This window comes from Pseudophryne corroboree, chromosome 11, assembly GCF_028390025.1.
Source record: "Pseudophryne corroboree isolate aPseCor3 chromosome 11, aPseCor3.hap2, whole genome shotgun sequence".
In the NCBI taxonomy this organism is placed as follows: domain Eukaryota; kingdom Metazoa; phylum Chordata; class Amphibia; order Anura; family Myobatrachidae; genus Pseudophryne; species Pseudophryne corroboree.
Genome location: NC_086454.1, coordinates 243,941,289 through 243,967,030, shown reverse-complemented (window position 1 = coordinate 243,967,030; position 25,742 = coordinate 243,941,289).

Below are 25,742 nucleotides of genomic sequence, written 5' to 3'. Positions count from 1 at the left end.
CAGTCGGGAGTGACATTGGGCCTGAAATTGGGTTCCATTAGGGTCCAGGTTTCGTCCCTATCCATTTTCTTTCAAGAAGAACTGACTTCTCTTCCTGAAGTCCAGACGTTGTATAGGGAGTGCTGCATATTCAGCCCCCTTTTGTGCCACCAGTGGCACCTTGGGATCTTAACGTGGTGTTGAGTTTCCTGAAATCTCACTGGTTTGAGCCACTTAAGACCGTGGAGTTAAAATATCTCACATGGAAAGTGGTCATGCTATTGGCCTTAGCTTCGGCTAGGCGTGTGTCAGAATTGGCGGCTTTGTCATGTAAAAGCCCCTATCTAGTTTTCCATATGGACAGGGCAGGATTACGGACTCGTCCGCAATTTCTGCCGAAGGTGGTGTCATCTTTTCATTTGAACCAACCTATTGTGGTGCCTGCGGCTACTCGTGACTTGGAGGATTCCAAGTTACTAGATGTAGTCAGGGCTTTGAAGATTTACGTTGCCAGAACGGCTGGAGTCAGGAAAACTGAATTGCTGTTTATCCTGTATGCATCCAACAAGCTGGGTGCTCCTGCTTCAAAGCAAACTATTGCTCGATGGATCTGTAACACGATTCAGCAGGCTCATTCTGCGGCTGGATTGCCGCATCCAAAATCAGTAAAAGCCCATTCCACAAGGAAGGTGGGCTCTTCTCGGGCGGCTGCCCGAGGGGTCTCGGCATTACAGCTTTGCCGAGCATCTACTTGGTCGGGTTCAAACACTTTTGCAAAATTCTACAAGTTTGATACCCTGGCTGAGGAGGACCTTGTGTTTGCTCATTCGGTGCTGCAGAGTCATCCGCACTCTCCCGTTTGGGAGCTTTGGTATAATCCCCATGGTCCTTACGGAGTCCCCAGCATCCACTAGGACGTTAGAGAAAATAAGATTTTACTTACCGGTAAATCTATTTCTCGTAGTCCGTAGTGGATGCTGGGCGCCCGTCCCAAGTGCGGACTTCTTCTGCAATACTTGTATATAGTTATTGCTTAAATAAGGGTTATGTTATGGTTGCATCAGGTTTGTCTGATGCTCTGTTGTTGTTCATACTGTTAACTGGGTAAGTTTATCACAAGTTATACGGTGTGATTGGTGTGGCTGGTATGAGTCTTACCCTGGATTCCAAAATCCTTTCCTTGTACTGTCAGCTCTTCCGGGCACAGTTTCCTTAACTGAGGTCTGGAGGAGGGACATAGAGGGAGGAGCCAGTGCACACCAGTAGTCCTAATTTTTTCTTAGAGTGCCCTGTCTCCTGCGGAGCCCGTCTATTCCCTATGGTCCTTACGGAGTCCCCAGCATCCACTACGGACTACGAGAAATAGATTTACCGGTAAGTAAAATCTTATTTTGTGTACCAAATTTTTTTGGCTTGGGCCGGTCCTGGTGACTAGTCCTGGAGCTTAAAGGCGGTTTCATAGTTGTTTAATTAAAAATAAGTAATTGACAGTTTTACTGTGATGCAGTAGTCATTAGTAGCACCGGTCCAGGGCTATAAGTTTTCAGGCTAGACTTGTTCTAAGGGTTGACAATTATATTGCCGATGCACTTTCGTGTTTCCAATGGTTGAAACTTAGAGTGCTGGCGTCTCAAATGAGGCTTCATTGTTTAAAAGGTTCCTCTTCTGTCTGGCAGATAATCAAGCTGGTTTATAAGGACTGGCTGCCATGGCTCTCTTGCCATCCACGTAACATGCCTATTATGAAGCCTTGAGGAACTGGGAGCAATTTCATGCTTCCAACTTATGTGCAGGTAAGACTAGCGAGCAAAGCGTAACTGCTTTTGTTTGTGGCTGCTAAAAGCAGGGTCGGTCTAAGCCGTCAACTACGAAGGCACTTGCAAGAATTTCATATTTTTCTAAGCTCTTTGGGAGGGAGGCTCCTATGGAATAATTTTTGATTTACAAAACCATGAGGTGCTGGGCTAGGACAGAAGGATTAAGGAAGATAAGAAGTGTCCCATAGACCTAGGACTGTTGAAGGACATGATTAAATGCGTCTCCTGCGTGGCTTCTAGTGAGTCTGAAACAAAGTTGTTTCGACTTGCATTTTCTATGGCTTTTTTTTTTACAGCCTTTAGGGATTGCAAGTTTAGGTGGACATATACAAAGCGGTGATAAAAGTGGAGAAGTGAGCCAGTGGAGAAGTGGCCCATGGTGACCAATCAGCATTGACGTTACATATAGAATTTGCATACTATAAACGTATACAAAGCAGCTGATTAGTTGCTATGGGCAACTTCTCTACTGGCTCAATTCTCCACTTTTATCACCGCTTAGTACATGTCCCCCTTAGTGCCCTCATCTAAAGAGTCATCATGTTCAGAGCTCCGGGCAATGAATCTGGTCCAAAACTAGAGATGAGCGCCTGAAATTTTTCGGGTTTTGTGTTTTGGTTTTGGGTTCGGTTCCGCGGCCGTGTTTTGGGTTCGAACGCGTTTTGGCAAAACCTCACCGAATTTTTTTTGTCGGATTCGGGTGTGTTTTGGATTCGGGTGTTTTTTTCCAAAAACACTAAAAAACAGCTTAAATCATAGAATTTGGGGGTCATTTTGATCCCAAAGTATTATTAACCTCAAAAACCATAATTTACACTCATTTTCAGTCTATTCTGAATACCTCACACCTCACAATATTATTTTTAGTCCTAAAATTTGCACCGAGGTCGCTGTGTGAGTAAGATAAGCGACCCTAGTGGCCGACACAAACACCGGGCCCATCTAGGAGTGGCACTGCAGTGTCACGCAGGATGTCCCTTCCAAAAAACCCTCCCCAAACAGCACATGACGCAAAGAAAAAAAGAGGCGCAATGAGGTAGCTGTGTGAGTAAGATTAGCGACCCTAGTGGCCGACACAAACACCGGGCCCATCTAGGAGTGGCACTGCAGTGTCACGCAGGATGGCCCTTCCAAAAAACCCTCCCCAAACAGCACATGACGCAAAGAAAAAAAGAGGCGCAATGAGGTAGCTGACTGTGTGAGTAGATTAGCGACCCTAGTGGCCGACACAAACACCGGGCCCATCTAGGAGTGGCACTGCAGTGTCACGCAGGATGGCCCTTCCAAAAAACCCTCCCCAAACAGCACATGACGCAAAGAAAAAAAGAGGCGCAATGAGGTAGCTGACTGTGTGAGTAAGATTAGCGACCCTAGTGGCCGACACAAACACCGGGCCCATCTAGGAGTGGCACTGCAGTGTCACGCAGGATGTCCCTTCCAAAAAACCCTCCCCAATCAGCACATGATGCAAAGAAAAAGAAAAGAAAAAAGAGGTGCAAGATGGAATTGTCCTTGGGCCCTCCCACCCACCCTTATGTTGTATAAACAAAACAGGACATGCACACTTTAACCAACCCATCATTTCAGTGACAGGGTCTGCCACACGACTGTGACTGATATGACGGGTTGGTTTGGACCCCCCCCAAAAAAGAAGCAATTAATCTCTCCTTGCACAAACTGGCTCTACAGAGGCAAGATGTCCACCTCATCTTCGCCCTCCGATATATCACCGTGTACATCCCCCTCCTCACAGATTATCAATTCGTCCCCACTGGAATCCACCATCTCAGCTCCCTGTGTACTATGTGGAGGCAATTGCTGCTGGTCAATGTCTCCGCGGAGGAATTGATTATAATTCATTTTAATGAACATCATCTTCTCCACATTTTCTGGATGTAACCTCGTACGCCGATTGCTGACAAGGTGAGCGGCGGCACTAAACACTCTTTCTGAGTACACACTTGTGGGAGGGCAACTTAGGTAGAATAAAGCCAGTTTGTGCAAGGGCCTCCAAATTGCCTCTTTTTCCTGCCAGTATAAGTACGGACTGTGTGACGTGCCTACTTGGATGCGGTCACTCATATAATCCTCCACCATTCTATCAATGTTGAGAGAATCATATGCAGTGACAGTAGACGACATGTCCGTAATCGTTGTCAGGTCCTTCAGTCCGGACCAGATGTCAGCATCAGCAGTCGCTCCAGACTGCCCTGCATCACCGCCAGCGGGTGGGCTCGGAATTCTGAGCCTTTTCCTCGCACCCCCAGTTGCGGGAGAATGTGAAGGAGGAGATGTTGACAGGTCGCGTTCCGCTTGACTTGACAATTTTGTCACCAGCAGGTCTTTCAACCCCAGCAGACCTGTGTCTGCCGGAAAGAGAGATCCAAGGTAGGCTTTAAATCTAGGATCGAGCACGGTGGCCAAAATGTAGTGCTCTGATTTCAACAGATTGACCACCCGTGAATCCTTGTTAAGCGAATTAAGGGCTGCATCCACAAGTCCCACATGCCTAGCGGAATCGCTCCCTTTTAGCTCCTTCTTCAATGCCTCCAGCTTCTTCTGCAAAAGCCTGATGAGGGGAATGACCTGACTCAGGCTGGCAGTGTCTGAACTGACTTCACGTGTGGCAAGTTCAAAGGGCATCAGAACCTTGCACAACGTTGAAATCATTCTCCACTGCACTTGAGACAGGTGCATTCCACCTACTATATCGTGCTCAATTGTATAGGCTTGAATGGCCTTTTGCTGCTCCTCCAACCTCTGAAGCATATAGAGGGTTGAATTCCACCTCGTTACCACTTCTTGCTTCAGATGATGGCAGGGCAGGTTCAGTAGTTTTTGGTGGTGCTCCAGTCTTCTGTACGTGGTGCCTGTACGCCGAAAGTGTCCCGCAATTTTTCTGGCCACCGACAGCATCTCTTGCACGCCCCTGTCGTTTTTTAAAAAATTCTGCACCACCAAATTCAAGGTATGTGCAAAACATGGGACGTGCTGGAATTTGCCCATATTTAATGCACACACAATATTGCTGGCGTTGTCCGATGCCACAAATCCACAGGAGAGTCCAATTGGGGTAAGCCATTCCGCGATGATCTTCCTCAGTTGCCGTAAGAGGTTTTCAGCTGTGTGCGTATTCTGGAAAGCGGTGATACAAAGCGTAGCCTGCCTAGGAAAGAGTTGGCGTTTGCGAGATGCTGCTACTGGTGCCGCCGCTGCTGTTCTTGCGGCGGGAGTCCATACATCTACCCAGTGGGCTGTCACAGTCATATAGTCCTGACCCTGCCCTGCTCCACTTGTCCACATGTCCGTGGTTAAGTGGACATTGGGTACAACTGCATTTTTTAGGACACTGGTGAGTCTTTTTCTGACGTCCGTGTACATTCTCGGTATCGCCTGCCTAGAGAAGTGGAACCTAGATGGTATTTGGTAACGGGGGCACACTGCCTCAATAAATTGTCTAGTTCCCTGTGAACTAACGGCGGATACCGGACGCACGTCTAACACCAACATAGTTGTCAAGGACTCAGTTATCCGCTTTGCAGTAGGATGACTGCTGTGATATTTCATCTTCCTCGCAAAGGACTGTTGAACAGTCAATTGCTTACTGGAAGTAGTACAAGTGGGCTTACGACTTCCCCTCTGGGATGACCATCGACTCCCAGCGGCAACAACAGCAGCGCCAGCAGCAGTAGGCGTTACACGCAAGGATGCATCGGAGGAATCCCAGGCAGGAGAGGACTCGTCAGAATTGCCAGTGACATGGCCTGCAGGACTATTGGCATTCCTGGGGAAGGAGGAAATTGACACTGAGGGAGTTGGTGGGGTGGTTTGCGTGAGCTTGGTTACAAGAGGAAGGGATTTACTGGTCAGTGGACTGCTTCCGCTGTCACCCAAAGTTTTTGAACTTGTCACTGACTTATTATGAATGCGCTGCAGGTGACGTATAAGGGAGGATGTTCCGAGGTGGTTAACGTCCTTACCCCTACTTATTACAGCTTGACAAAGGGAACACACGGCTTGACACCTGTTGTCCGCATTTCTGGTGAAATACCTCCACACCGAAGAGCTGATTTTTTTGGTATTTTCACCTGGCATGTCAACGGCCATATTCCTCCCACGGACAACAGGTGTCTCCCCGGGTGCCTGACTTAAACAAACCACCTCACCATCAGAATCCTCCTGGTCAATTTCCTCCCCAGCGCCAGCAACACCCATATCCTCCTCATCCTGGTGTACTTCAACACTGACATCTTCAATCTGACTATCAGGAACTAGACTACGGGTGCTCCTTCCAGCACTTGCAGGGGGCGTGCAAATGGTGGAAGGCGCATGCTCTTCACGTCCAGTGTTGGGAAGGTCAGGCATCGCAACCGACACAATTGGACTCTCCTTGTGGATTTGGGATTTCAAAGAACGCACAGTTCTTTGCGGTGCTTTTGCCAGCTTGAGTCTTTTCAGTTTTCTAGCGAGAGGCTGAGTGCTTCCATCCTCATGTGAAGCTGAACCACTAGCCATGAACATAGGCCAGGGCCTCAGCCGTTCCTTGCCACTCTGTGTGGTAAATGGCATATTGGCAAGTTTACGCTTCTCCTCCGACAATTTTATTTTAGGTTTTGGAGTCCTTTTTTTACTGATATTTGGTGTTTTGGTTTTGACATGCTCTGTACTATGCCATTGGGCATCGGCCTTGGCAGACGACGTTGCTGGCATTTCATCGTCTCGGCCATGACTAGTGGCAGCAGCTTCAGCACGAGGTGGAAGTGGATCTTGATCTTTCCCTAATTTTGGAACCTCAACATTTTTGTTCTCCATATTTTAATAGGCACAACTAAAAGGCACCTCAGGTAAACAATGGAGATGGATGGATTGGATACTAGTATACAATTATGGACGGGCTGCCGAGTGCCGACACAGAGGTAGCCACAGCCGTGAACTACCGCACTGTACTGTGTCTGCTGCTAATATATAGACTGGTTGATAAAGAGATAGTATACTCGTAACTAGTATGTATGTATAAAGAAAGAAAAAAAAAACACGGTTAGGTGGTATATACAATTATGGACGGGCTGCCGAGTGCTGACACAGAGGTAGCCACAGCCGTGAACTACCGCACTGTACTGTGTCTGCTGCTAATATATAGACTGGTTGATAAAGAGATAGTATACTCGTAACTAGTATGTATGTATAAAGAAAGAAAAAAAAACCACGGTTAGGTGGTATATACAATTATGGACGGGCTGCCGAGTGCCGACACAGAGGTAGCCACAGCCGTGAACTACCGCACTGTGCTGTGTCTGCTGCTAATATATAGACTGGTTGATAAAGAGATAGTATACTCGTAACTAGTATGTATGTATAAAGAAAGAAAAAAAAACCACGGTTAGGTGGTATATACAATTATGGACGGGCTGCCGAGTGCCGACACAGAGGTAGCCACAGCCGTGAACTACCGCACTGTACTGTGTCTGCTGCTAATATATAGACTGGTTGATAAAGAGATAGTATACTCGTAACTAGTATGTATGTATAAAGAAAGAAAAAAAAACCACGGTTAGGTGGTATATACAATTATGGACGGGCTGCCGAGTGCCGACACAGAGGTAGCCACAGCCGTGAACTACCGCACTGTACTGTGTCTGCTGCTAATATATAGACTGGTTGATAAAGAGATAGTATACTCGTAACTAGTATGTATGTATAAAGAAAGAAAAAAAAACCACGGTTAGGTGGTATATACAATTATGGACGGGCTGCCGAGTGCCGACACAGAGGTAGCCACAGCCGTGAACTACCGCACTGTACTGTGTCTGCTGCTAATATATAGACTGGTTGATAAAGAGATAGTATACTCGTAACTAGTATGTATGTATAAAGAAAGAAAAAAAAAACCACGGTTAGGTGGTATATACAATTATGGACGGGCTGCCGAGTGCCGACACAGAGGTAGCCACAGCCGTGAACTACCGCACTGTGCTGTGTCTGCTGCTAATATATAGACTGGTTGATAAAGAGATAGTATACTCGTAACTAGTATGTATGTATAAAGAAAGAAAAAAAAACCACGGTTAGGTGGTATATACAATTATGGACGGGCTGCCGAGTGCCGACACAGAGGTAGCCACAGCCGTGAACTACCGCACTGTACTGTGTCTGCTGCTAATATATAGACTGGTTGATAAAGAGATAGTATACTCGTAACTAGTATGTATGTATAAAGAAAGAAAAAAAAACCACGGTTAGGTGGTATATACAATTATGGACGGGCTGCCGAGTGCCGACACAGAGGTAGCCACAGCCGTGAACTACCGCACTGTACTGTGTCTGCTGCTAATATATAGACTGGTTGATAAAGAGATAGTATACTCGTAACTAGTATGTATGTATAAAGAAAGAAAAAAAAACCACGGTTAGGTGGTATATACAATTATGGACGGGCTGCCGAGTGCCGACACAGAGGTAGCCACAGCCGTGAACTACCGCACTGTACTGTGTCTGCTGCTAATATATAGACTGGTTGATAAAGAGATAGTATACTCGTAACTAGTATGTATGTATAAAGAAAGAAAAAAAAACCACGGTTAGGTGGTATATACAATTATGGACGGGCTGCCGAGTGCCGACACAGAGGTAGCCACAGCCGTGAACTACCGCACTGTACTGTGTCTGCTGCTAATATATAGACTGGTTGATAAAGAGATAGTATACTCGTAACTAGTATGTATGTATAAAGAAAGAAAAAAAAACCACGGTTAGGTGGTATATACAATTATGGACGGGCTGCCGAGTGCCGACACAGAGGTAGCCACAGCCGTGAACTACCGCACTGTACTGTGTCTGCTGCTAATATATAGACTGGTTGATAAAGAGATAGTATACTCGTAACTAGTATGTATGTATAAAGAAAGAAAAAAAAACCACGGTTAGGTGGTATATACAATTATGGACGGGCTGCCGAGTGCCGACACAGAGGTAGCCACAGCCGTGAACTACCGCACTGTACTGTGTCTGCTGCTAATATATAGACTGGTTGATAAAGAGATAGTATACTCGTAACTAGTATGTATGTATAAAGAAAGAAAAAAAAACCACGGTTAGGTGGTATATACAATTATGGACGGGCTGCCGAGTGCCGACACAGAGGTAGCCACAGCCGTGAACTACCGCACTGTACTGTGTCTGCTGCTAATATAGACTGGTTGATAAAGAGATAGTATACTCGTAACTAGTATGTATGTATAAAGAATGAAAAAAAAACCACGGTTAGGTGGTATATACAATTATGGACGGGCTGCCGAGTGCCGACACAGAGGTAGCCACAGCCGTGAACTACCGCACTGTACTGTGTCTGCTGCTAATATATAGACTGGTTGATAAAGAGATAGTATACTCGTAACTAGTATGTATGTATAAAGAAAGAAAAAAAAACCACGGTTAGGTGGTATATACAATTATGGACGGGCTGCCGAGTGCCGACACAGAGGTAGCCACAGCCGTGAACTACCGCACTGTACTGTGTCTGCTGCTAATATATAGACTGGTTGATAAAGAGATAGTATACTCGTAACTAGTATGTATGTATAAAGAAAGAAAAAAAAACCACGGTTAGGTGGTATATACAATTATGGACGGGCTGCCGAGTGCCGACACAGAGGTAGCCACAGCCGTGAACTACCGCACTGTACTGTGTCTGCTGCTAATATAGACTGGTTGATAAAGAGATAGTATACTACTAATATTATATACTGGTGGTCAGGTCACTGGTCACTAGTCACACTGGCAGTGGCACTCCTGCAGCAAAAGTGTGCACTGTTTAATTTTAATATAATATTATGTACTCCTGGCTCCTGCTATAACCTATAACTGGCACTGCAGTAGTGCTCCCCAGTCTCCCCCACAATTATAAGCTGTGTGAGCTGAGCAGTCAGACAGATATATAATATATATAGATGATGCAGCACACTGGCCTGAGCCTGAGCAGTGCTCACAGATATGGTATGTGACTGACTGAGTCACTGTGTGTATCGCTTTTTTCAGGCAGAGAACGGATATATTAAATAAACTGCACTGTGTGTCTGGTGGTCACTCACTATATAATATATTATGTACTCCTGGCTCCTGCTATAACCTATAACTGGCACTGCAGTAGTGCTCCCCAGTCTCCCCCACAATTATAAGCTGTGTGAGCTGAGCAGTCAGACAGATATATATAATATTATATATAGATAATAGATGATGCAGCACACTGGCCTGAGCCTGAGCAGTGCACACAGATATGGTATGTGACTGAGTCACTGTGTGCTGTGTATCGCTTTTTTCAGGCAGAGAACGGATTATATTATGTACTCCTGGCTCCTGCTATAACCTATAACTGGCACTGCAGTAGTGCTCCCCAGTCTCCCCCACAATTATAAGCTGTGTGAGCTGAGCAGTCAGACAGATATATATAATATTATATATAGATAATAGATGATGCAGCGCACTGGCCTGAGCCTGAGCAGTGCACACAGATATGGTATGTGACTGAGTCACTGTGTGCTGTGTATCGCTTTTTTCAGGCAGAGAACGGATTATAAATAAAAGTGGTGGTCACTGGTCACTATCAGCAAAACTCTGCACTGTACACTACTGAGTACTCCTAATGCTCCCCAAAATTAGTAAATCAAGTGTCTCTCTAATCTATTCTAATTCTAAACGGAGAGGACGCCAGCCACGTCCTCTCCCTATCAATCTCAATGCACGTGTGAAAATGGCGGCGACGCGCGGCTCCTTATATAGAATCCGAGTCTCGCGATAGAATCCGAGCCTCGCGAGAATCCGACAGCGTCATGATGACGTTCGGGCGCGCTCGGGTTAACCGAGCAAGGCGGGAAGATCCGAGTCGCTCGGACCCGTGAAAAAAAACATGAAGTTCTGGCGGGTTCGGATTCAGAGAAACCGAACCCGCTCATCTCTATCCAAAACCTCAGGCCCTTCATAGTAAAATTCACCATTCAAAAACAGATTGGTTGGGAAAGAGGAAATTCCTGCCCAGGTTTTAGTTGGCATTTGCCCAGTAACCAGAAGCAGTCCTTGGTGCGGGCAAGGAGTGCCTTCGCCTGGGGCGCTGGGGCCTGGGGGCACGGCCGCAGTCACCCCGCAGGCACCACCGCATACCCGCACCACGCTCCCCGCTCCACGGCTGCAGCAGACGCCGTGGGCTGTGTGGGCGCCCGCTGCAGCCGGCTCCAGGGACAGACACCAGAGGTCAGTATTGACCTCTAGTGTCTGTGCGGCGCTGCTACGGGAGAGACGTCATGACGTCTCTCCCATAGAGAGGAGCCGGTGGCCAGATGGAGCAGCAGCAGCGGTCGGGAAGCAGGAGCGGGGCAGTGGTAAGTATTGGGTTTTTTTTTTGTGTGTGTGTGTGTGTTTGTAAGCAGCGACAGGGGGCACAGCGACAGGTTGCAAAGAAAGAAGGCGCACAACTAGTGGGGGCAAAGAAAGAGGGGGCACAACTACTGGGGGCAAAGAAAGAGGGGGCACAACTACTGGGGGCAAAGAAATGGGGCACAACTACTGGGGGGCAAAACAACAGGGGGCACATCTACTGGGGGAAAAGCAACAGGGGGCACAGCAACAGGGGGCAAAGCAACAGGGGGCAAAACTACTGGGGGCACAGCAATGGGGCACAACTACTGGGGGCAAATCTACTGGGTGCATAGCTTTAGTGGGCACAACTACTGGGGCAAATCTACAGGGGGCATATCTACTGGGGGCACAGCTACAGGGGGCATATCTACAGGGTGCATAGTTACAGGGGGCACATCTACTGGTGGCACATCTACAGGGGTCATATCTACAGGGGGCATATCTACAGGGTGCATCGCTACGGGGGTTCATATCTACTGGGGGCACAGCTACAGGGGGCATATCTACTGGGGGGCAAATAAACTGGGGGGCACAACTACAGGGGGAAAATCTGGGGGAACAGCTACTGGGAGCATAACTGTGGCCACGCCCCTCCCCTATGAAGCCACGCCACTATTTTTTTACGCGTACTAACTGCCGCGAGGGGGTTACCAGTGGAAACTTTTGCACTGGCGCCACAAGGTGTAGAACCGGCCCTGCCAGTAACTGTAACGCATAGCTATATAAGCGTGCATCCTGAGCATAGCAAGGAATGGTTGCACATGCTGATGGCTCTCCGCTAACTAAACTTCAGTTTACAGCTGCATTTAGCACTGCTTATTGGTTTTGGGTTTAGATGCGGCATCTAATGGCGCACATATATTTTGCATGGAAATAAGAAGCAGATTTGGGGTATATGGTTTTATTGTCTGGGCATGTTGTTTGGTTTGAGTGAATTATCATTCACTTGACGCATTATGGGCCCAATTCAGCTTCTGACATTGAAGTGCGGAAATCGCTATTCAGACATTTCCGCACTTCTGTGCAAGCACGCACACCACTGCGTACATGTCCGAGGACTTAGATCATATGCGATTGCAATCTAAATCCCGGTGGGGGGCAGTGTCGGGTCATCATTGCAGCATTTTTGGGGCATCGTGGCGGTGCTGGGGGATAACCATCCAGACAACGGAGGTATGTCTGGACCATTTGCGGGCGGGCTGTGGCGGCTGTGACGACACGCGCAGCTGTGCAACCCAAAAAATGGCGGACCTGTGCCTGCCTTCCTAGCTAGGGTGTGAAGCAGGAGGCTACCCTAAAGATGTGAGCACATCGATGTTTATCGTTGAACTTGCATTTTAGCGGGGGGGGGGGGGAGTATTCCACATGCAGAGCATCCTTACAATGTGCCGGGCGCCCCTTCCCCCGCACGCTACAGAACGGAGTTGTAGTTTGGCGATTTTTCGCAAAACTACAACTCATGCTGAATCAGGCCAGATAGCTATTACATATTTCCCTCCATAATATGTCTGAGATCTGGTTTGTTGGTCACTCTTTTATTTATTGGGTGGCCCACTTGCATTGACTAAGAAGGTGACATTTTTGCTTAATGTTTGTCAGGGGTAGTGGATAGACCTCAGAGGTCTCAAATTGGTCATCTAGTTGAGGAGTCTGCTGCTAAGTGGGGGCTCCCAGTGTGATTAATAATTCAATGTGAGGGTAACAAACTGCGTAAATGCACTCAGACCATGCTGATCCTTGTGTGCAAACATATCTGGCCAGGTGACATTCTCTTTATGGGTCAATGCAGATCATGTAGTCAGATTTTGCATAGCAAAGGGGTTGATAATGCCCTCATAGGGTCATAGATTTCAAAGGAAGGTTAATACTTTCATCAGTAAGTATGTAAAGTCTCGGACTGGGGTAAAAAGTGCCCACTGGGGGAAAGCAATGGTAGGGGCCCATGCTTAGAGGCTTGGCTGACCATTAGAGAGTGGATGGTCTGGGCACCATAAGAAATATATATAGTATACAATATTCCTTTTCATTTCAAGCGTCTGCAGTTTCCTGTAAGCGTCTACTTTGCTATGATGATCAATAAATCGCTCAGGGCTACAGGTGTAGATCTCAGGGCCAGCTGCTTCTCCCATGGGGAGCTTTACGTGGCTTGCTCACGAGTAAGTATCCCCCAACATTTTGTTGTGTCAATCCCTGAAAGAAAAACTGCAAATATTGTTTACAAAGATGTTTTCTGATCAATGTGTACAATATAAAATATACATCACAATATTAGTTAAAATTAGTTGTGCAGAGCAATTACAGATATCCACGTGAGCGAAGCCACGGGCAAATGCTAGTTTATATATAAACTGGTTTCCATTAAGCTCAATTAAGAATATAAATGACACAGCATTTTCCATGGAAAGTGACTGTGCTGCTAAAGTCTCGCCACCTGCAAAACTATGTTAGCATGTTCATAAGGTCACATTTGTGAATGGAAGCTAGAAAGAATGTATTTTTTTGTTCTAAACCTTTGTACATAAACACACTTTCTCCCTCACCCATGGCACGAGTAGATACACTGTGTAAATTAATAAAGTACTACAGTATGTACAGTATACATATATCCTTAGCAAGATTGATGGAGGCAAAACTTCTATAACAGCCTCAACTCTTCTTGCAGTCATCACATGTGATCTGTAACCTGCACTGGTGCTCCAATTACCGTGTTAAAGAACTACTAGGAGTGGAACTAGAGCAGAACTCTTCCCTCTGCACTTTGGTCAATGAGATCTGTGCAAATGCCACAGTCAGCACTGAAGCAGCCCAATTTATTACCCTGTGTTGGCAGCAAACCCCAAACATGCTATCATGATGAGGCGACTCAGGCTTTTGGCACCAGCACTGCCAGAATGTCCTTATGATGCCGTGGGATACTGTGGGAGATATTTCTGCCCATCCTTCCCTAGTCCCCATTCCTTCGAATCTCCTCTTTGTTTCTTATTCAGTTTATTGTTTAGATGCTTGTACGCTAATCTGTTACTCTATTACACAGGAGGCACTGCTTAGCAGGAAAGCATTCGTCGTTATTGGCCACAGGGTGAGTAAGAAGTGGTTGTGGAGCACTTCCCATTTGGGGGCACCTGGACAATTTCTTTGAGGTAAGGCCCCATAGTACTATGGCAGTTAAGGGGTGGTGGGTTCTCTACAACTCAGAGGAGTGTGTATACCCCCATTTTTGTTACGTAGTGTTGAGACTAGCTGATTGCCTGCAATCCTTTATTGACCACTCAGTTTATTTATAAGTTAAGTTACCAATAGCTGTGACTTAGGGGCCGATTTATCACCATCCGCATCCTCAGATGCGGATGTGAGGTGACAAAATCTACCAAACTCACCATGCGATTATTGATGACATTGCATGGATGTATAAATAATTACCTCTCCACAGCACTATCTGGATATTTTTCGTATGTACTAAAGGGCTTTTGGAGCAGAAGATGATTGCCGTTTAGTTTTTCAAAATCGGATAGTATCTTATTCGGCCAACCGGCGCCTAAAGATTTTGTATTTATGCCCTATACTTATGCCAGCAGATAACAAAAGCAAAGCGCTCTGGCAGCAATTAATTTCGTACTGTTTGTTGCTAAGTAGCAGAATACAATAGTTTTGACTGATAATACATGCCCTGTTCACCGTTTAGTGTCATATAGAAAGTGCGCTCAACATAGCCGTAGCATCTAAAATGCCGTAGTAGAGTATCTGTTGTCTGCAGCTCTCAGCTTGTTGCGAACAAATATATGCAACAACCCAGGACTCACCACGTGGAGGTGGCTGCAGCTCGAGTCCCACCCTCCTCCCTCCCTGACACGTTATAATGTGTTCAGCCAATCACTGCTCGCTCATTTGGCGGCTAGTGATCTTTTTTAGAAAGCCGCTCTGATGGTTAACCAGATGATGGAAGCGCACTCATGGAATGGATGCATTATCCGCACGTTCGATGTCAGTGCTATTGTATTCCTTCTGTTGTTCTTGTCTGCGATACAGAACTATTAAACCAGCAGTTGAAATTAACACCATTATAGACACCACAAGCATAACACACGCCAAAATTCTGATGCTGGGAGCACTGGCCTCTCCCTTGATGGTACTGGGAGTGCTGACCTCCCCCACATTGGTGTTGGGGGTTTTGGTGACAGTGGCCTCTCCCACGGTGGTGCTGGGAGCACTGGCCTCTCTCTTGATGGTACTTGGGGTTCTGACCTTCTCCACATTGGTGCTGGGGGTTCTGGTGACACTGGTCTCTTCCAAGGTGGTGATGGAAGTGCTGACCTTTCCAACTGTGTTTCTTAAGGTCCTGGTGGTGCTGGGGGCCTGGACCGCTCCCAATCTGATATAGGGATTGCTGGCATGCCCTACACTGGTGCTGGGCGTACTGGTCTCTCCCATGGTGTTTCTTGTCACGCTGACCTTTCCAACGGTGGTGCTGGGAGTGCTGGCCTCTCCCAAAGTGGTTCTCAGGTTCCTGGCTTCTCCCAGTCTGGTGCCGGCCTCTGCCATTATGGTGCTGGCCTCTATTAGCCTGGCACTGGCCACTGTCCGTCTGGCCATGGGGGCACTGGCATCTCTGTTTCTGTGACTGGGGGCTCTGTTGTGTCTCTTTCTGGCACTGGGGGCTCCGGCCTCTCCCAGTCTGACACTGGGGTCAATGGCCTTTCCCAGCCTGGCTCTGGGGTCAATGGCCTCTCCCAGTCTGGCACTGGGGTCAATGGCCTCTCCCAGCCTGGCTCTGGGGGTGTTGTCCCTTTCCAGCCTCTTTCTGTGTATCCCGTGCACTCCAAATCTGGCGCTCAGGTCCTCGTCCTCTTCCAGCCTGGGGCTGGGCATTCTGGCCTCTGCCAGTCCTGCGTCCAGGTCTTCATCCGTGTCGGTGGTAATATCAATCAGCTCTCCGTTGCTGCTCATGGCTTTTATTCCTGGTGGTATATGTGGAAGCTATAATATAAAAGATAAAGACGTATTAAGAAGTGATGAAGTATTAAGCAGTGAGACAGATACAACAATTCTAATTGCTGAAGCTGTAAGGACACATGAGGCAAATCTGCATAATAACACATGTCTCTTATACATCAGCTCCAATAAAATGTGTATACTGTAGTGAGAAATCCCTGCTCTATATCGACAAGTTATTGTAAAAATAATAGAGGAAATATTTTACTTATTTATATTTTGGTGGCAAAATTCTTAATTATGTAATGGGTGCCCAAATAGTACAGCTAATAGTAATCACTGTATATGAGCTCTAATGACTAAAATAGTTTCTATACAGCATGAATGACGTTGTGAATCATAGATGACAAAACTGAGGAATATTTTTAACACGTTAATAAACAAAATTACTTACATTCAGATCTTCCACTTCGGAAATTTCGCCATAGAGCAAATGAAGAATTGCAAGTACTGTAAATACAAAGATATGAGATTAATATAAAAGTTTAAGTAATTGATGCATATGCAGCATATCTGTTGTTAACGAGGACCTCCCTCGTCCGTACATGTTCTGATGAGAGAGGGGGTCGTTTACGATGTGCGGGAGAGCGCATCGTTAACGACATTTAGTGTACACACTGGACGAGATTGTGAAAGATCTGACTCAGATTGGCCATTTTGAGTGAGATCTTTCAAAATCTCGTCTAGTGTGTATGGGGCTACATGTAATTTAAACACTCAGTTTCTGTAACAGGCCTTCACTATCTTCCACAGTGTACAAACACAGAACATAAAACTGTGGTTTCTAATTTACTATTCTGCTCTCCGCATAACTACACAGCGAATAATGCGGAGATTCGGTAATACACAAGGGGCAGGAATATTCCTGGTACAAACTTCAAAATATTTTTATCTCAGGAATAGGTGGTGTCTATACACATAAACATGGGTAAGCCACCGCGCTCTATCTGGGTACAAAACACATATAAAATAATGTTACTTGAACAGAATGTCAAAAGATGCTAGAATACTAACAGTAAACAATCCGTAGAATCATCGTCGCTGTCCTGATCAGTTCAGCAATGAGGCCTTTGTCTGGGAGGGGGGGGCTATATAGCAGTATTGTCATGACAAACTGTGATGTCATAGTACCATAGTACTGACATGGCAAATTGTGATGTTATAATATAGATGATTTTTTTTAAAGGGGAAACAGCACCTGAATAATAGCGGATAAAGTATTAAAGGTTATGCAGGTAGAACCCCTTTGGTAGAACCCAAGGGTTCATGTGGGCATTATACAAAGGTGCAGCAGTATACTGGCAGGAGTTTTCCTCTTACACAACTTGTGTAACAGTAAAGGACAATACAGCTGCTATGGGACGCAGGGATGAGAGGGGCCCACCTTCCCAGACAAAATGTTTGATCATTGAATGGTACATAGGCAGGGCCGGTGCAAGGTTTCTCAACACCCTAGGCAAAACTTCTGCCTACTGCCCGCCCCCCCCCCCTCCCCTCCCAATACCCTAATTCCATCTAGGAAAGGTGAGAGGGGTGAGTCATGGTGTGTGAGGGTTGGTTGTAAGACAGAACGGGGAGGAGAGAGAGAAAAAGAGGGTTTCAGGGAGAGAGAAAAAGAGGGGGGAGCAAGGGAGAGAGAGGGGGGGATGAGTGAGAGAGACTGTATCAGGGAGAAAGAGAACAGTGAGATAGTGAAAGAGGGTGTCAGAGATAGAGAGAGAAAGGGTGTCAGGGAGAGAGAGAGAGAGAGAGAGAGAGAGAGAGAGAGAGAGAGAAACGAAGAGCGAGAGAGAGAGGGTATCAGGGAGAGAGAGGGTGTCAACCAAGGAGAGGGGAGGTTTTGGGAAACAGTCAGCGAGCAAAGCAATTTAAGTCAAAGTAGTTAGAGAGAGGTCAAAGAACGGTCCACATCAAAATTACATCAAATAACTAGCGTATATTTCATATAGCAGGTGGAGGTATGCCCAGATAATAAATATAGTATCAACAGAAAAACGACAGAAAGAAACTCTTTTGTTGTGCACTCTTGTCTATGAAAAAATTGAAATAGTTAAAACTTAACTTTTATTAGTTATAATTAGAATAGATATATGATAGCTCTCAGATAAATTTCACATCGGGCATAACACAAGAAAGAAATTTCTAGGGTTGGCAAAAATATCAGGAATAATATTAAGAAATTGGAGTTCAATTACTCAATTCAAAACATATAGGCAGTCCTATATAAATATAATGACAGTCTGATACTGTTATAAAATTGTCCAGAACCTGAAATATAGACAATAAAAAGCCAGATGCTTCGATATAAGGAGTTTCATCAATTATAGGTCAGACTGACACTATATTAGGCCGAAGCTATTTACACACACACACACACACACACACACACACACACACACAAAAATTAGTAACACATGCATGCAGTCACAAAATACATGAGTGGCATATGCAGTCCATCTCAATAACCTGGATGTTAATGGCTAACAGATTCCCTCTATATGGTAACAAACAATAGTGTGTTGCTGAACTGGCTAACAAAGGGGTCAATTCTATTTGGCAACTAAAGAATAGCGCCGGGAATTAGCTCCCGATGCTATTCAATTCAGCTAAAGTTAAGTCGGCGATGTCCCGTTCTCGCCGACTTAACAGGTAGTTTTGTCGGGAGAACGGGCATTCTCCGACTTAACTACCCGGCGCGAGGCTGATTCCCGACAGAATCAGCCTCGCACCGGCCGCGAGGCAGCACTTTTGTTGGGTTTCTTCTCTCATCCCCCGGGGATGAGAGAAGAATTCCCGACAATTGCGGGCAACTAGTAGCAGAATTGAATAGCGTCGGGAGCTAATTCCCGGCGCTATTCTTTAGTTGCCGAATAGAATTGACCCCAATGTGTCAATGTAAAACTTAATGTGATACAATACTGCTGTGTAAGGGTGGTGGTAATGAAAGAAACAAATCAGATTCATTAAAGTACAGTTCAAAATAAGTCTGCCGCATAAATGGGTACAATGTATAAGTTGTGCAGTAAAAATTTTACTGATTAGTTTAGATTCAGTGATGTACAGTATCTACTAGAGATGAGCGGGTTCGGTTTCTCTGAATCCGAACCCGCCAGAACTTCATGGTTTTTTTCACGGATCCGAGCAGACTCGGATCCTCCCGCCTTGCTCGGTTAACCCGAGCGCGCCCGAACGTCATCATGACGCTGTCGGATTCTCGCGAGACTCGGATTCTATATAAGGAGCCGCGCGTCGCCGCCATTTTCACACGTGCATTGAGATTGATAGGGAGAGGACGTGGCTGGCGTCCTCTCCATTTAGATTAGGGTTGAGAGAGAGAGAGAGAGATTGACCTGAGGCTGTGATACTGTAGAAGAGAGTGCAGAGTTTAGTGACTGACGACCACAGTGACCACCAGACAGTGCAGTTGTTTGTTTTATTTAATATATCCGTTCTCTGCCTGAAAAAAACGATACACACAGTGACTCAGTCACATACCATATCTGTGTGCACTGCTCAGCCCAGTGTGCTGCATCAATGTATATATATATCTGACTGTGCTCAGCTCACACAGCTTATAATTGTGGGGGAGACTGGGGAGCACTGCAGTGCCAGTTATAGGTTATAGCAGGAGCCAGGAGTACATAATATTATATTAAAATTAAACAGTGCACACTTTTGCTGCAGGAGTGCCACTGCCAGTGTGACTAGTGACCAGTGACCTGACCACCAGTATATATAATATTAGTAGTATACTATCTCTTTATCAACCAGTCTATATTAGCAGCAGACACAGTACAGTGCGGTAGTTCACGGCTGTGGCTACCTCTGTGTCGGCACTCGGCAGCCCGTCCATAATTGTATATACCACCTAACCGTGGTTTTTTTTTCTTTCTTTATAGTCATACTAGTTACGAGTATACTATCTCTTTATCAACCAGTCTATATTAGCAGCAGACACAGTACAGTGCGGTAGTTCACGGCTGTGGCTACCTCTGTGTCGGCACTCGGCAGCCCGTCCATAATTGTATATACCACCTAACCGTGGTTTTTTTTTTCTTTCTTTATACATACATACTAGTTACGAGTATACTATCTCTTTATCAACCAGTCTATATTAGCAGCAGACACAGTACAGTGCGGTAGTTCACGGCTGTGGCTACCTCTGTGTCGGCACTCGGCAGCCCGTCCATAATTGTATATACCACCTAACCGTGGTTTTTTTTTCTTTCTTTATACATACATACTAGTTACGAGTATACTATCTCTTTATCAACCAGTCTATATATTAGCAGCAGACACAGTACAGTGCGGTAGTTCACGGCTGTGGCTACCTCTGTGTCGGCACTCGGCAGCCCGTCCATAATTGTATATACCACCTAACCGTGGTTTTTTTTTCTTTCTTTATACATACATACTAGTTACGAGTATACTATCTCTTTATCAACCAGTCTATATTAGCAGCAGACACAGTACAGTGCGGTAGTTCACGGCTGTGGCTACCTCTGTGTCGGCACTCGGCAGCCCGTCCATAATTGTATATACCACCTAACCGTGGTTTTTTTTTCTTTCTTTATACATACATACTAGTTACGAGTATACTATCTCTTTATCAACCAGTCTATATATTAGCAGCAGACACAGTACAATGCGGTAGTTCACGGCTGTGGCTACCTCTGTGTCGGCACTCGGCAGCCCGTCCATAATTGTATATACCACCTAACCGTGGTTTTTTTTTCTTTCTTTATAGTCATACTAGTTACGAGTATACTATCTCTTTATCAACCAGTCTATATTAGCAGCAGACACAGTACAGTGCGGTAGTTCACGGCTGTGGCTACCTCTGTGTCGGCACTCGGCAGCCCGTCCATAATTGTATATACCACCTAACCGTGGTTTTTTTTTCTTTCTTTATACATACATACTAGTTACGAGTATACTATCTCTTTATCAACCAGTCTATATTAGCAGCAGACACAGTACAGTGCGGTAGTTCACGGCTGTGGCTACCTCTGTGTCGGCACTCGGCAGCCCGTCCATAATTGTATATACCACCTAACCGTGGTTTTTTTTTCTTTCTTTATACATACATACTAGTTACGAGTATACTATCTCTTTATCAACCAGTCTATATATTAGCAGCAGACACAGTACAGTGCGGTAGTTCACGGCTGTGGCTACCTCTGTGTCGGCACTCGGCAGCCCGTCCATAATTGTATACTAGTATCCAATCCATCCATCTCCATTGTTTACCTGAGGTGCCTTTTAGTTGTGCCTATTAAAATATGGAGAACAAAAATGTTGAGGTTCCAAAATTAGGGAAAGATCAAGATCCACTTCCACCTCGTGCTGAAGCTGCTGCCACTAGTCATGGCCGAGACGATGAAATGCCAGCAACGTCGTCTGCCAAGGCCGATGCCCAATGTCATAGTACAGAGCATGTCAAATCCAAAACACCAAATATCAGTAAAAAAAGGACTCCAAAACCTAAAATAAAATTGTCGGAGGAGAAGCGTAAACTTGCCAATATGCCATTTACCACACGGAGTGGCAAGGAACGGCTGAGGCCCTGGCCTATGTTCATGGCTAGTGGTTCAGCTTCACATGAGGATGGAAGCACTCAGCCTCTCGCTAGAAAAATGAAAAGACTCAAGCTGGCAAAAGCAGTAGCACCGCAAAGAACTGTGCGTTCTTCGAAATCCCAAATCCACAAGGAGAGTCCGACTCCAATTGTGTCGGTTGCGATGCCTGACCTTCCCAACACTGGACGTGAAGAGCATGCGCCTTCCACCATTTGCACGCCCCCTGCAAGTGATGGAAGGAGCACCCGCAGTCCAGTTCCTGATAGTCAGATTGAAGATGTCAGTGTTGAAGTACACCAGGATGAGGAGGATATGGGTGTTGCTGGCGCTGGGGAGGAAATTGACCAGGAGGATTCTGATGGTGAGGTGGTTTGTTTAAGTCAGGCACCCGGGGAGACACGTTGTCCGTGGTAGGAATATGGCCGTTGACATGCCTGGTGAAAATACCAAAAAAATCAGCTCTTCGGTGTGGAAGTATTTCACCAGAAATGCGGACAACAGGTGTCAAGCCGTGTGTTCCCTTTGTCAAGCTGTAATAAGTAGGGGTAAGGATGTTAACCACCTCGGAACATCCTCCCTTATACGTCACCTGCAGCGCATTCATAATAAGTCAGTGACAAGTTCAAAAACTTTGGGTGACAGCGGAAGCAGTCCACTGACCAGTAAATCCCTTCCTCTTGTAACCAAGCTCACGCAAACCACCCCACCAACTCCCTCAGTGTCAATTTCCTCCTTCCCCAGGAATGCCAATAGTCCTGCAGGCAATGTCACTGGCAATTCTGACGAGTCCTCTCCTGCCTGGGATTCCTCCGATGCATCCTTGCGTGTAACGCCTACTGCTGCTGGCGCTGCTGTTGTTGCTGCTGGGAGTCGATGGTCATCCCAGAGGGGAAGTCGTAAGCCCACTTGTACTACTTCCAGTAAGCAATTGACTGTTCAACAGTCCTTTGCGAGGAAGATGAAATATCACAGCAGTCATCCTGCTGCAAAGCGGATAACTGAGGCCTTGACAACTATGTTGGTGTTAGACGTGCGTCCGGTATCCGTCGTTAGTTCACAGGGAACTAGACAATTTATTGAGGCAGTGTGCCCCCGTTACCAAATACCATCTAGGTTCCACTTCTCTAGGCAGGCGATACCGAGAATGTACACGGACGTCAGAAAAAGACTCACCAGTGTCCTAAAAAATGCAGTTGTACCCAATGTCCACTTAACCACGGACATGTGGACAAGTGGAGCAGGGCAGGGTCAGGACTATATGACTGTGACAGCCCACTGGGTAGATGTATGGACTCCCGCCGCAAGAACAGCAGCGGCGGCACCAGTAGCAGCATCTCGCAAACGCCAACTCTTTCCTAGGCAGGCTACGCTTTGTATCACCGCTTTCCAGAATACGCACACAGCTGAAAACCTCTTACGGCAACTGAGGAAGATCATCGCGGAATGGCTTACCCCAATTGGACTCTCCTGTGGATTTGTGGCATCGGACAACGCCAGCAATATTGTGTGTGCATTAAATATGGGCAAATTCCAGCACATCCCATGTTTTGCACATACCTTGAATTTGGTGGTGCAGAATTTTTAAAAAAACGACAGGGGCGTGCAAGAGATGCTGTCGGTGGCCAGAAGAATTGCGGGACACTTTCGGCGTACAGGCACCACGTACAGAAGACTGGAGCACCACCAAAAACTACTGAACCTGCCCTGCCATCATCTGAAGCAAGAAGTGGTAACGAGGTGGAATTCAACCCTCTATATGCTTCAGAGGTTGGAGGAGCAGCAAAAGGCCATTCAAGCCTATACAATTGAGCACGATATAGTAGGTGGAATGCACCTGTCTCAAGCGCAGTGGAGAATGATTTCAACGTTGTGCAAGGTTCTGATGCCCTTTGAACTTGCCACACGTGAAGTCAGTTCAGACACTGCCAGCCTGAGTCAGGTCATTCCCCTCATCAGGCTTTTGCAGAAGAAGCTGGAGACATTGAAGGAGGAGCTAACACGGAGCGATTCCGCTAGGCATGTGGGACTTGTGGATGGAGCCCTTAATTCGCTTAACAAGGATTCACGGGTGGTCAATCTGTTGAAATCAGAGCACTACATTTTGGCCACCGTGCTCGATCCTAGATTTAAAGCCTACCTTGGATCTCTCTTTCCGGCAGACACAAGTCTGCTGGGGTTGAAAGACCTGCTGGTGACAAAATTGTCAAGTCAAGCGGAACGCGACCTGTCAACATCTCCTCCTTCACATTCTCCCGCAACTGGGGGTGCGAGGAAAAGGCTCAGAATTCCGAGCCCACCCGCTGGCGGTGATGCAGGGCAGTCTGGAGCGACTGCTGATGCTGACATCTGGTCCGGACTGAAGGACCACCTGACAACGATTACGGACATGTCGTCTACTGTCACTGCATATGATTCTCTCAACATTGATAGAATGGTGGAGGATTATATGAGTGACCGCATCCAAGTAGGCACGTCACACAGTCCGTACTTATACTGGCAGGAAAAAGAGGCAATTTGGAGGCCCTTGCACAAACTGGCTTTATTCTACCTAAGTTGCCCTCCCACAAGTGTGTACTCCGAAAGAGTGTTTAGTGCCGCCGCTCACCTTGTCAGCAATCGGCGTACGAGGTTACATCCAGAAAATGTGGAGAAGATGATGTTCATTAAAATGAATTATAATCAATTCCTCCGCGGAGACATTGACCAGCAGCAATTGCCTCCACAAAGTACACAGGGAGCTGAGATGGTGGATTCCAGTGGGGACGAATTGATAATCTGTGAGGAGGGGGATGTACACGGTGATATATCGGAGGGTGATGATGAGGTGGACATCTTGCCTCTGTAGAGCCAGTTTGTGCAAGGAGAGATTAATTGATTCTTTTTTGGGGGGGGTCCAAACCAACCCGTCATATCAGTCACAGTCGTGTGGCAGACCCTGTCACTGAAATGATGGGTTGGTTAAAGTGTGCATGTCCTGTTTTGTTTATACAACATAAGGGTGGGAAAGCCCAAGGACAATTCCATCTTGCACCTCTTTTTTCTTTTCTTTTTCTTTGCGTCATGTGCTGTTTGGGGAGGGTTTTTTGGAAGGGCCATCCTGCGTGACACTGCAGTGCCACTCCTAGATGGGCCCGGTGTTTGTGTCGGCCACTAGGGTCGCTAGTCTTACTCACACAGTCAGCTACCTCATTGCGCCTCTTTTTTTCTTTGCGTCATGTGCTGTTTGGGGAGGGTTTTTTGGAAGGGACATCCTGCGTGACACTGCAGTGCCACTCCTAGATGGGCCCGGTGTTTGTGTCGGCCACTAGGGTCGCTAGTCTTACTCACACAGTCAGCTACCTCATTGCGCCTCTTTTTTTCTTTGCGTCATGTGCTGTTTGGGGAGTATTTTTTTGAAGGGCCATCCTGCGTGACACTGCAGTGCCACTCCTAGATGGGCCAGGTGTTTGTGTCGGCCACTTGGGTCGCTTATCTTAGTCACACAGCGACCTCGGTGCAAATTTTAGGACTAAAAATAATATTGTGAGGTGTGAGGTGTTCAGAATAGACTGAAAATGAGTATAAATTATGGTTATTGAGGTTAATAATACTATGGGATCAAAATGACCGCAAATTCAATGATTTAAGCTGTTTTTTAGTGTTTTTTGAAAAAAACACCCGAATCCAAAACACACCCGAATCCGATAAAAAAAATTCGGTGAGGTTTTGCCAAAACGCGGTCGAACCCAAAACACGGCCGCGGAACCGAACCCAAAACCAAAACACAAAACCCGAAAAATTTCAGGCGCTCATCTCTAGTATCTACCACAATAAAACCCTGGATGGGGTGATAGAAAAGAAGGGGTGATAGAAAAGAAGGTCTCACGGTGTATGAGCTCTGTAGGGCAGCTGCGGCTCTGTCACATGAAAGGGTCGCAGTGATGACAGAGTGACCGGGTCCGCATAGCCGGCACTCTAGAGAGGAGACGGG